The sequence below is a fragment of the Anser cygnoides genome, chromosome 15 (assembly GCF_040182565.1).
Source record: "Anser cygnoides isolate HZ-2024a breed goose chromosome 15, Taihu_goose_T2T_genome, whole genome shotgun sequence".
In the NCBI taxonomy this organism is placed as follows: domain Eukaryota; kingdom Metazoa; phylum Chordata; class Aves; order Anseriformes; family Anatidae; genus Anser; species Anser cygnoides.
Window position 1 is genome coordinate 8,458,552 of NC_089887.1, and position 12,240 is coordinate 8,470,791.

The window sequence follows — 12,240 nt, forward strand, 5'->3', positions numbered from 1 at the left end:
ACTGAGGCACTGCCCTGGGATGTGTGAAACAATGTTCAGCCCACGTTGCTGAACAAGCTGGTTCGTTTGCTGTAATTTCCATTGCCACAGCAAGAGGAGTCTGAAGATGGGACATGCACATGAACAGAGAATCCATAAAGTACTAAAGTTTTATGCCCTACTCCTTAAAATAGGCTATGTAAACTATGCGAACATGGAATCACTCAGGAAGCTGTGATAATGAAAGACAAAGCAGTTATCCCAAAACCACGCAGGGAATTTGTGAGGCTGCCAGGAATTAGTTTCAGAAATCCAGAATGAATATAAGAGCTGAGACCCTTCTCTTCTTGGCCTATTCTCAATCACCAAGGTGCAGTAAGAGAATGCAAAGGAAACCCACAATTCACAGAAAGTGGAATTTTGTACCAGGATAGAAAAAAGTGTGAGCTCCAAATTTTGATCCAAAGCTCTAGGATCTGCCTTAGGTCTATCTGTTAGGTGAAAACCCCAACCCTTTCCCCACTTTATATCATTATCTACTTACCAGTCCCACAATATTTAATCAGGAAGAGCCTGCTCTGATGTCTTCTGTCCAGCGACTCCCAGACCCTCCTAATGCCCTTCAGCTCCACCCTCACTGTGTCGCAGATCTGCCTTCTTTCAGAAAAGGTTTAATATAAAAACATATGCTGATTCTCTGCCATGCAGGGTCAGTACTCTAGTGAGCTGAGCAAAGTACACTGGGCAAATACCGAGCATGGAAAAAAAGTAACGATCCAGAAATCCAGCACTCTCCTGCCCTCATCCCAGCTGCCTTCTGCAACAAGGAAGTAACTGAAGGGGCAGCATAAAGAAGGCAGGGGAGGTCAGAGGAACAGAGTTCCAGCTTCCATTTCCCTTTTTGTGAAGGAACACAGAACAATGTCTGAAAACAACATGAGCAGCACACGGCAGTGTGCGGAACAGTGCCTGTTCTTCTGGCCAAATTACATGCCCTTGGTGCACCCAATCTTGAAGCTCACATGAAAGGTGTCTCTCATTCTTCTGTAATCTATGGCACCTCCACTAATGTTTAAGCGATCACTCACAGGCCTACTAGCATAGGGAATACAGAGCACTTGCCACCAGCAGACAGAAGATCATACATCAGTGTTGTCTACACGGCAGAGTTTTACTATTTACACTATACGTTAATATAAACCCCTGCGGTGAATTGCATTGCAGAATATTGTTGCTTTTAAGTTTTACTTACACACCTTGGAAATCAAGATAATTAACAAATAAAAAATCCCAAGCACTTTGATGAAAATAGGGCACCACAGGGACGATGGACTGTGTACACTTATAAACGAACACTACAAATACTACTGCACACTGCAACGAACTGTAACCATTTGAAGTCACAGATATAGAAGGAATAGTACAGCAATTGTGACCAAGCACAGTCTGAACAGGGTAAAACAACTGGCTTTCTAGGCTGCAAAAGCACATTAGTGGTGCACATTCAATTTTTCATCCCCAGGTCCTTCTTTGCAGAAGTGCTCTCAATCAGTTCTTCTCCCAGACTATACTGATACTGAGTATCACACCAACACAGGTGCAGGACCTTGCACTTAGCCTCACTGACCTTCATGAGGTTCACATGGGCCCACTTCTATAGTCTGTCAAGGTCCCTCTGTGTGACAGTTGGCACTAGTTTGCCTGTCTTATTTATCAGGGGGGTTACATTTTCTTTAGTTCGTAGTTTTATAACTTAAGGACAAACATACAAGTGGTACAGCAGTTGCATTGCTGCTTTGTTCTCTACGCACATTCCCATTTATTAAAAAAAAAGGTGACATTTACCTTTCCTAGCAGGTCTGTTACCCAGTGAGCCACCAGATCAGCTGTAGGATCCCTGCGGCCTGCGACTGACAATCTATGCTGAGATAATGACATTTAATAGGCACGATGGGGTGACTCAAAGACAAACACCTCCTTCTCAAGGCACAAAAGCTGAAAGTGATGTTACTGAAAAAAATGAGAAATTGCTGCCTGTGTGTATATATATAGTTCATGAAAAGGGAGATTTCTAGGAAGTAGGGGGAGCGCAACTGATTTAAAATCAGTGTATATAGACCAGATGGTCAACTCGCATAAGACCAACATCCAAAGCACACCCACTCATGTGCTAAGAACCAATTCCAGCATATAGCAGTCTCCTCAACACGTATGGCTGGTCTGGGTGAATAAAAACAGTTCAAAACCACCCTGAACAGTTATATCTTACAACTCAGCTTCATACAGGAAACTCCTAATGAAGTGTAAAGGATACTGGGATGTGGGTGCCTCATTCCTGTAGGCTTTGTTGAAAATCCGTGTGAGTCCCTAGGAGTAAATTGTCTGAAAAGAGACAATTTGTTTGCAAAATGTGCTTATAAAAATAAGCAAGACAGTGGAAATACACATTGAGACAGGTACAAGAGTCATTAGATGATGTTCTAGTTGCTTGCTGCAGACAATGATTAACATGCATTCCCTATGTAGATGTCTCTTCTACATGCTTATTTTATTGAATGTTCTGAGTAAGGATCCAAACTTTAGAATGATCTTCAGTGTTTGCATACCAGAAGACCTCAAGCAAACTACAAACTGCAAACATTAAATTAGCTCAGTTTAAAAGTACAGAGGTCAACACAGGAGGTTTTGGGCTGTGTTTTGCACTGTAGAATACAATGGTAACACTTTGAAGGTGAAATAAGAAAGTCTGCACCTGCAGCAAAATCAACATCGTGCTTTTCTGACTTCCACTCTAACATGTTAAACACAAAACCATTCTTCATCGTAGAAGTCTTCTACAGAGAAAATTACATATCTGTAGTGAAAACTGCAAAAGCAGCCTACGCAGGGAAAGATGAAAAGTAGGACTGCTGAAATGACTTTCTGACCATGCCAGAAACTAACAGCTAGGAAATCAGTATTTAGCATGACAACAAGCATATTCACAATGTCTGCAGCAATCACTGGACCATCGGTACAGACTGCCAAATGAAATTGGAGGCCTTCAGCATTAGCTAAAGAAGAAGGAACTCATCACGCTTTCATGTAAACTCACTTGAAGAATGCTTTAGGGTCATTAAACACATTTATGTATCAGCAAAAATCTCTGTATCTCTGCCCACATTTCAATGTACTTTAGTTCAGTATATTGCACTACGAAATAAAGTAGTAGCTTACTCAGGTTATATGCTTCTACGCATTCCAAGAGAAATACTCTCTAAATACACCATTTCTGGTTCTCTTCCCACTTTTGCCATATCCATTTGGTGTGGCTTTGGGCAAAATATACTCAGACTCTCTCTAAGACAGAGATGGCATGTGACAATACCCTGCCTTGTTCTTGACAGTGATGCAGTAATGCTTTAAGTTCATCAGGAAAGCTGGACTGGTTCCTGACAAAACATTTTGTTTGCACAGAACAAAAATGCTGGTGGCTTGAGCTGTAAAAATCAGCATTTTTGACAGTCTGATTAAAAATCTGTAGTGCCTTTCAGTTTGTCAAGCTTTGCTTTCAATGTGTATGTGATTTCACGTTAACCTAGCTCTCTGTTCATGGAAAACAAAACTGACAAATTTCGAGTTGCTGACATATGAGACAGGTAAAATATAAAAAGTGCATTTAAATCCTCAAATACATAGACTTAGCTTAGAAAACGGAAAATATGGCAATCCTCCCACACCCCAAATCTTGTCTTTAGGGAATGAGGGTGTATGTAAGATTTGTCCTACATGACCTTTAGAGGGAGGCATTCTTACAGCAGTTCTTAAAATAAGGGAAACTGCGGTCATCAGGGAAGGTGCTGAAAAATGTGATGCTGTTCTTCAGCATTTGCTGTCTGAGCAAAGTGGCTGCAGAAATGGTACTACAGACTCTCCCCTGCAAGTAATTTAAAAAGGTGATTGGTTGCGGCTCAATTTTTGTCAGAAAAAAAGTGTAGAAATTCAAGAGGATACCTCACAGTTGCTTTAACACGCATAGTTCTGTGGACCATTTTTCATCTTCCCATGTCTGAGTCAAGGAGTTTGAGTTGTACTCAGATGCTGGATAACGTATTTTCAGGATTTTCTTTGCTCTTGCTCAAATTGTGCCAATCTGGTAAAATGTTCTTTTGGAGGTTCACATCTGTTTTGATGAGGACACCTCACAAAACAGCAATGACAGTGTGAGAGGGAATTCAGTGATGCTTCCAAAATACAGATCAAAAACACTATCTAGGAAAATAATAATAAAAAATTTAACAACCCCTTAAATTATGCTTCTCTGCTTATAAGAAAAATAAAACTACTTATAGTGAAGACATTCTCCCACTGTTAGTATAATGCTGTTCCTGAGCTGATGACATTTCAAGAGCCTCTCTTTTCTGGCAGCTGTGGCACAGCACACTGGTACACTGTGTGTGTGTGTGTGTGCATGGGGGGGTGTTTACATGGGCATTTCACCACCCAGGCACATCTTCCCTAGTGACCTTGCCACCATCTCTGTTACCTTTCATCTGCCCTTGTATATCCTCTGCTGGCACCCAGCTCTCCTCAAGTGTGGAGCCTGTGACCCCGTGCTAGCCTCAGCAGCTGCTTCCTCACCCCAACACCTGAAGCAATCGGTGCCAGTAAAAATCTGAAACAGAGGAAGCAAAACAAAACTCAAGAAAAGGCTCTAAATAAGAGGAGCGATGATTTCCTGCAACACTCAAGTGACTTGAAAAATAAAGCACCTGGGAAGCAAACAAAGAATGAGTGGAATAAAAAGGAACTGATGGAAAGCTGAAAAGGAGTCTAATCACTCGGGAAAGCCAGGGAAAGGTGTGTGATGGATGCTTCCACACGCTTGCTGGGTAGCCAAGGAAACAGTTTTTATCTGTCTGATGAAGGCGGCTGCTCACTCAGTGAACTTGTCTCACAGTTATCAGGTTAATGGTACTCAGACTTCTGGTCTCTGAATGCACTGCTTATTTTTTAGGGGATGGAGGCATGCGCTTCTCCCAGTTCTGCCAGGAGCTACAAACTACCCAGCTCTCATTATCTAACAACACTAGCAATGTTACTAGCTACCTGCAATTCTGCCTATTCAGGCCAGTTGGTGATGAGAGATCATTCTTAAAACATTTTTTTTTTGTTTGGAATTGAAATGTTTCAGAGAAAAATGGATCTCCAAATCCCCCAGCCAAACTACATGCATATCTAACACCGAGAAAGCCTACTATTCCCTGCTTATTGGAAAGCCTCTAGGCATCTTCAGCTTCTCTGTCTGAAATTCACCAGCGATGTCTTCTGCACCTTCCCAAGAGAGTCCCACTTCACTGTGCAGTTAGCATCTGATCTTCCAAATTCCCCCCAGCTGTGACAAAACAGCTATGCAACCTTAGGTTATTAGGGAAAAAAGCCATTACATTGAAATAGCCTCTGGTGTAAACCATTGCCTTGGAATTAGCTAGAATTTTCGGATTCCTAATTGTTATGTGGCTTCCTGCTCGCTATTCCAGCTGCACTCCATCTCACACCCTCTCAGAAAGCCCCACAGTTCTGCCTAACTGTTCTGGGCTCACCCTGTCCGTGAGGTCGTTTTTTATCAGCACTCTTAAATTGCACAGCAACTACCCCATGTTTTATTAGAGTCATTTTAAGTAATGGTATTTCGTAACTGCTCAACAAGCACTGCCTCTAGAACCAGCAGTGGTTTTCTATGGTAGACATGCTGTGTCTCATGTTCACAGGTCAGAACTTCTATTAGGTATTGTGGTTTTCTGCAGTTTTATCTAGAGTATATTAAACTAGCCAAGATTGAGATACTACTCTATTTTTTTTTTAGAGACAACATATTACAAACTTGTTGGGAAAAACACTGATAAGAGCATTTTTATAATGAGGAAAAAGGAAATTGAAGTTAGGATAAAATCTCTTTAAAATCTCTGTAAAGTTGCAATAAAACTATTTGATGAAACAAGTTTTATAGGCAACTAGAACACAATTTGCTTTGGACTGATGGGCTAAGGCTCATTTACTTTATTCAGAGAAGTACCTTCTATTCAACACCATGCTGAGTGGCCCCTGAACAGACACTAACTTTCGTCCTGCTAACAAGAACCTCATTTGGCACATTAACAGCTGGAGCTGCTGTATCAATGCTTAAGAGCTCTGGGCCAAGATGGGTTCATGTGTAGAAGAATCTGGAAGGGTCTGTCAGGTTAATGTATTGAGAAAATAACATTATTTAATACTACTCCTCATGCTCCTCCCTGTAGCAGTTGGTGAGAAGAAAATGATTGATGGCTGGGATTCAGAGCAAGGATAACGATGAATAATGCAAGAAATGTAAATGAGCTCTAAGCTGGATTAGAGGTTTTTGTCTTTCTTTCATTTATTAGAATTCATACAGAAATGTTCATTCAATTCTTGGTTACAGTTGTATTGGGTGATGTCTTCATGAGGTAGGCTGTACAGAAGTGCATTTGTAATTTTGTGAAAGAGCAAGAGATAATTACTGTGTTAGATTTATGCTTTGGCACATAAGTGTGTAAGTATACATGTGAATGTAAATAACGTACATATACACACAAGAACACACAAATGTATGAAAGCAAGACTGAGTTTTTTCATTGGTTCCTATTTGAAAATTTTAATGATGAAACTGTTTGTGCCAAATCTAAAGAAAATGGGCAAAACCAACAAGAAAGGGTATCTCAGTTTTACAAGTTGCAAAGCTGTAAGCACCAGGCCTATACCACTTTACCTTTGAATGTGGAGCAGCGATATGCGACTAGTTGCTTTTCCCTTGTCCTTTCTTCATATTGGTGTAACCTACAACTTCACAGCACAGCCTAGGATGGCCCGTCTCCTTCCTCCAACCACAACTGCCATTCCAGCTACAGAAGGGGTGGCCCGTGGCCCCCAGAAACACCTGTTATTTTAGAACCACTGACAGTCTCTGAGAACATATTCTCTTATTCTCTCCTTCCTTCCTCCCTATCTTGAGAAAGTAGTTTCTGCACTACAGGAGTTTGCCTGAATGAAGTGCTTACAAAAACATTATCTTATCAAAGAGTCTTAATGCGAGTAATACCTCATTCAGCTTTGAAATCCTTTTAGAGCATATTCAAACTACTTTTTTCCCCTAGATCATTTCTTCCCAACAGGAGACTGTTGCAATCCTGTTGGTATTTCACTGTAGCTGGTCCAAGTACATGTGGAGTGATGAACAGTCAGAACCAATACAAAGAAGTAAAAAGATAATTTCTCATTTACTTGAGTCATAAATGACCTTATTCAACCCTTCCAGCTACTACTGACACAACAATTTCCACTGGAAAGCTTCGTGCTGCACCTTGTGTAACCCATTCTCTTTTGTTTGACCCTTTCCAGATGTTTTTTTATCTCAAGCATCTCAGAATTTGTCTGAAGAATTTGCTGAGGCTGCACGACAGCTTAAAAAAGAAGCTCCAAGAATCCAATTTGGCAAAATTGATGTCACGGACCAACACGATTTGAGGAAAGAATTTAACATTCGAGAGTTTCCAACTGTGAAATTTTTTGTGGATGGCAGCAGGGAAGATCCCATAGACTGCAAAGGTAAACTAACTCATGCACTGATAGTGACTGGATGTACCCATCTGTTATGCTGCTGAGAAGTACAACACGACTGATCAGATAAAGAATATGCAAGGTGCCAAATTGTTTTTGCCCTGGTATTAAACATGCAATTACCTCTGTATCCATATAAGAAATTCAATTTGAATGCATCTTCTAAGTTTATAACTAAATATGCTTCTCTATGTTTAGTTCACACAGTCAAACCCACTGCTGGTGTAATTGTACTCAGGACATAGAAACACCCCAAAAATGACGTATCCCCACATACTACAACAAAAATAAATAAGTCACACCAAACAAACTCGATCCCAAACCTGATCAGTTTGCAATTCTAGTAGTTCACTGCAATTTTCACAGTTAGCATGACTGCAGAAGTAGACTGGAGCAATACACTGTATTTAACAATGAATTCTGAACTCATTAGGTTCCTTAATATGCAGTTATACTTCCTAAACCAAAGAAAAGAACTTTGCAGTGTAGCCATCAGAGGGAGCTCATTTGTGGCTCAGAAAAAAACAATGGAATAGTCTGAAATCTTTTGTGGGGAGTCATTAAGCAAAGACAACAATATTGGAATAGGACTGACTTGAGCAATCCTGGGAAATCCTGGCCTCATTAGATCTTTTATTTTACTGCAAACGTATACATATTTTTCTCTCTTTTTCCCTTGAAATGGTAAATATTACAGAGTTGGCAAAAAATCATGACTTGGAAAAGGGTCAGTTCATACTCTGAGTAGGTACTTTTGAGTCACAAGTTTAATATAAATTAAAACAAAAAGGAGCATAAAGTTTGCCTCTTGAAACTGTACACAACTGAGTGCTTGGTTTTCTTAACTCCTGAGCCACTGTGTCTGCTGCAGCTGAAAGATGAACTTCTATTAGAGGTGCAGACACATGAGAATGAAGTCTCTGATTACATCTATAGGGCTGACTTGAAAACATCATTTGAACTGGTAAACTTACTTGTCAGGTATTGTGAGAGCCAGTGAATACAAAGCACTGTAACACAAGATGCACACAGCCATCTCTCAGCACAGAGTTGCAATGTAAGGGACACCTACAAGCAAGACACAAGAAGTTACGAAACTGGCTTCTGTCCTGCAATTTGTATAAAGTAGCACGAACCATTCAGAGCACATGTACGGCCAATAATGAGTTAAATTACACTCTGTTGACTTGCTAAATGATTATGTGCAACAGCTAGTAAAATCTCACCTATCAGGTGTAACTTTTAAACCACTGAGAATCAGCAACTGAAAATGTTCGGCAACCACCTGAAGACTTCTTATACAAAACTCAAACTTCACCACGAAAGAAACTGCAGATCTTGCTTAAATCAAGAAATCCACTCAAGTACTTGATGGAAGAGAGCATTTTTGAATGATTGTCCTGACAACGGACACACAATGAGAGCCAAATTCTAGGCTTTGTAAAATCATCATTTATATCATCTCCGAGGCCAGAATTTGCCCAGAAAAAACAAAGTACAGGCTGTTTAAAGCAACCCAATATAAAGACTAACCACATGAAAAATATGCTGAGAGCTTATATTGCTGACACAAGCTGCAGAAGCTCAACTCTGCATTTAGGCAGCAGAAGCCAAGCACCGGGTGGCCACTAGATACTGCTCTGTGCTTTGCTCTGCAGCTTAGACACTTTTTAAGGCCAAACAGGCAGGCATCTGCTGAAAAGAAAAAATAAAGTATTTTAAACTAGTTGCAGTGCAGCCTGCTGCAAAATGACTTGATGGCAGTAAAATGGTCTGACTCAATTTTGACCTTGTCATATCGCTAAAATGCACAGCACCAGGACTTGCATCTTTGATAATCCACTTGTGCTGTACATCTTGACTCTGGCACTTCACAGCATACGGACATTTTTTTTTCATATACAATTTTCATTAACCCTTTGCTAGACTCTTGCTCTAGTCCATCCAGGACACCTTGCTCACAGAGATGAAGGCACTACTTTATGGCTGAGAGTTTCATCTCCCGAGCCTCAGTTTGTGGCTCCATTTCCCCTGAAAACACAATAGCTAGAACCTATTTTTAAAGAGACTCACGATTCCTAAAATTCCTGAAAGCCTGAGAAGAATTTACCAAATAAACAAAGTGAGTATGAACTCAGTAAAAATAGCAGCAGTAATTTGGATCCCAAAAGATGGAACTCTCCAGAATTAAATGACACCTTTGACAGATTTCGGCTTTGTTTCTCAAGTCTAAGCTGAGAAGTGAAGCTGCAATAGCACAGGGGAATTTTAACGTGCCTCTGTACCTATCAGATCTTCTGCAGCACCAAAGGAACAATTTTGACACCTAATTTAATTGAACAGACAGTTCAATAAAATCTGCAATTGGTTTGAAGTCATTTTGGATTAAGCCTCAGGTCGATAGCTGTTTATAACTTGCTATGATTTCGATTCACTTGTGGACACATGAAATGCTGCAGAGCAGATTTTCTGCTTTTCTTAATTTTCTCATCTCTGTTCTCCACCTGTGATCAAGCAGTTAAGTGGACATAGTCATTTGCAGATATCCCACAGAACAGCGTTCATTCACTGCTGATCTTCTAGAGCTGACAATAATTAAAATGCTGGCTAAAACCTGAGGTTGGATTTGGATGCTCAAGCCCACTTTGAATCAACTTTGCCCTCAGTCCATAGGAGTCCAAGTTCAGCATCTTTCTGCACCTCCACCACTTCTATTTTGATTGCTCAGAAAGGTGTCATTCATTTTGACAGTCATTTCAATTCTCTTTTCCTTCCACAGGAGTCAGACAGGCCTCAGCCTTTATTACATGGGTCAAAAGAAGAACAGGACCCAGCACAGTCTTAATCAACTCTACAGATCAGGCTGAAGCCATGATAAATGCTGACAATTTGGCAGTGATTGGCTTTTTTAAGGTAATTCGCTGGAAAACTCAAAAGGCTGGTTTCCATTCCACCTTTGGGATATATTGTTTGCCATTGCCACCAAATTCCACACATCCAAATGACCCAAAACTTGCCTGAAAAACTTCTTGTGCACTTGCAGCTTCCTTGCTGGCAGGGCAGCATGGGAGGCAGGAAAGTCCTCAACGCTGAGTAAGCACTGCATTGTAACAGCACTATTCTCATCAAAAATCCAAAACACAGCATCATACGAGTCTCTGCAAAGAAAATTAACTCTATCTCAGCCAAAGCCATGGCACCTAATCACAGCATTTCTATTCAAAGACAGTGAGTGTAAAATCATAGACATGAATAGTTGCAGGCAGGCTGCTGTGGTGAAGGAATGTTCCCTTCATGCTCAAGTCCATAAAAACCACAGTAAATATTGTCAAATACGCTGCAGTGCCTTTTCTTCATCTTTCCATTTGAAGATTTAAACAACTTCAGTGAGACCAAGGGGAGTGGAACTGAGCTCCATCAGTAACATGTTAACTGTTTTTTTAGCTCCTGCCAGCTAAGAAATCTGCATGAATTGGAAGTCATAAAATATTACACTGTGTATGATCCAACTCTTGTAGTTCTGTTTCAGGCAAAATCTACCTTCCAAAGCATAATAAGGTTTTCAGGATTTGGGACTGAATAATATAGAACAGTCAAAGCATAAAGTAAATATCAGCTGTCAAAGCATGCAGTCAAGAAGTCAGCAAAATAGGAATAGTTTTTTGCTGCTTTTTCAGTGTGTCCTTGAAGCCTTTATTACCTGAAACATTCAATCAACGCTCTAAAGAGACTTTTATTCTGGTAACTTTCTGCTCAGTTAAAAGCACAATGTCTGCACTCCTACCTGAACTGACAAGGTCCCAAATGTGCTGGCTACAGTGGAGAGACCATGTTTCATGGATGAGGAGAACAGGATTCATTACCAAATTGCCCTATAGTAACAGAAGTGATGAACACATAGAGCGTAACAGGACAAACTGGAAATACTCACAGTGCCCAGAATTTTGCTTTGCAGCAATCTGCTTGCAGCCATGTCTGAAGGAGGGCAGTTTTTCAATGCTGGGCCACATTAAGAAGCCCTTGCTACTACAGTGATGCTGGAGAATTTCCTGAAGCAGGCTGACAGCAGATAGTGCCTGCAGGTGTGTTTGACTGGACACCATGGTTTTACTTGGAGGCTGAAATGACAATAGATGGTCATCAGTGTGAGCTACGGCATGTCAGAAATTTAGTGGGTGGAAGCTAACAAAATAATGTCCAAGTAAATAAAGAGCTGGATTTGGCCTTCTATTAGTCACAGATTGCTCACAAATATGAGTGCCAGAATGTATTGGGAGGTCTCAGCATATAAATTACTATTCAACTAGCATGAAATAATTGTCTGATTAAATCAAATCCAAAAGAGCTGCTGCCTTTCATCATGCTTATTAACTCTTAGTTTGAGGGTGGACAGCACAGTGACTACTTGACAGATGTAGGAACCAAGGTCCCTACTTTGAAGAGCCCTCGGTCACATCACCGAACACATCAGTCAGGTCCTCGTGCAAGCAGGGAGCCCTGTCTGCAATCCATGGCAGCCTGTCCATGTGGGTCCCTCCACAGCCGGGCAGACAAGCTGCAGCAGGGGAGTAGTCATCGGTGTGATCCTTCCGCAGCTGCTGAAGTCTCTGTAGAGCGTGGATGCCAGCAGAGTGCAGGGCAGATGAG

The 12,240-nt window shown here is 40.9% G+C and overlaps 1 protein-coding gene across 26 annotated transcripts in view; it reads right to left on the reverse strand.

Moving 5' to 3' along the window:
- Positions 1-12,240, reverse strand: part of LOC106033474 (acyl-coenzyme A synthetase ACSM4, mitochondrial-like) — a 206,934-nt gene that overhangs the window by 19,743 nt on the left and 174,951 nt on the right. For 21 of the 26 annotated variants that reach the window (XM_066977917.1, XM_066977919.1, XM_066977929.1 and 18 more), the window contains 6 exons: positions 11,525-11,711; positions 10,611-10,751; positions 8,568-8,661; positions 4,505-4,633; positions 2,294-2,361; positions 1,825-1,974 (listed from right to left, as the gene is read on the reverse strand). The exons of 1 other annotated variant lie outside the window; for it this stretch is intronic. The gene's annotated coding sequence lies outside the window, so the exon portion shown is untranslated. Of the gene's footprint in view, positions 1-523; positions 871-1,824; positions 1,975-2,293; positions 2,362-3,972; positions 4,124-4,504; positions 4,634-8,567; positions 8,662-10,610; positions 10,752-11,524; positions 11,712-12,240 lie in introns of those variants that run through there. 4 more of the 26 variants (XM_066977925.1, XM_066977927.1, XM_013177021.3 and 1 more) reach the window with 4 other exon arrangements.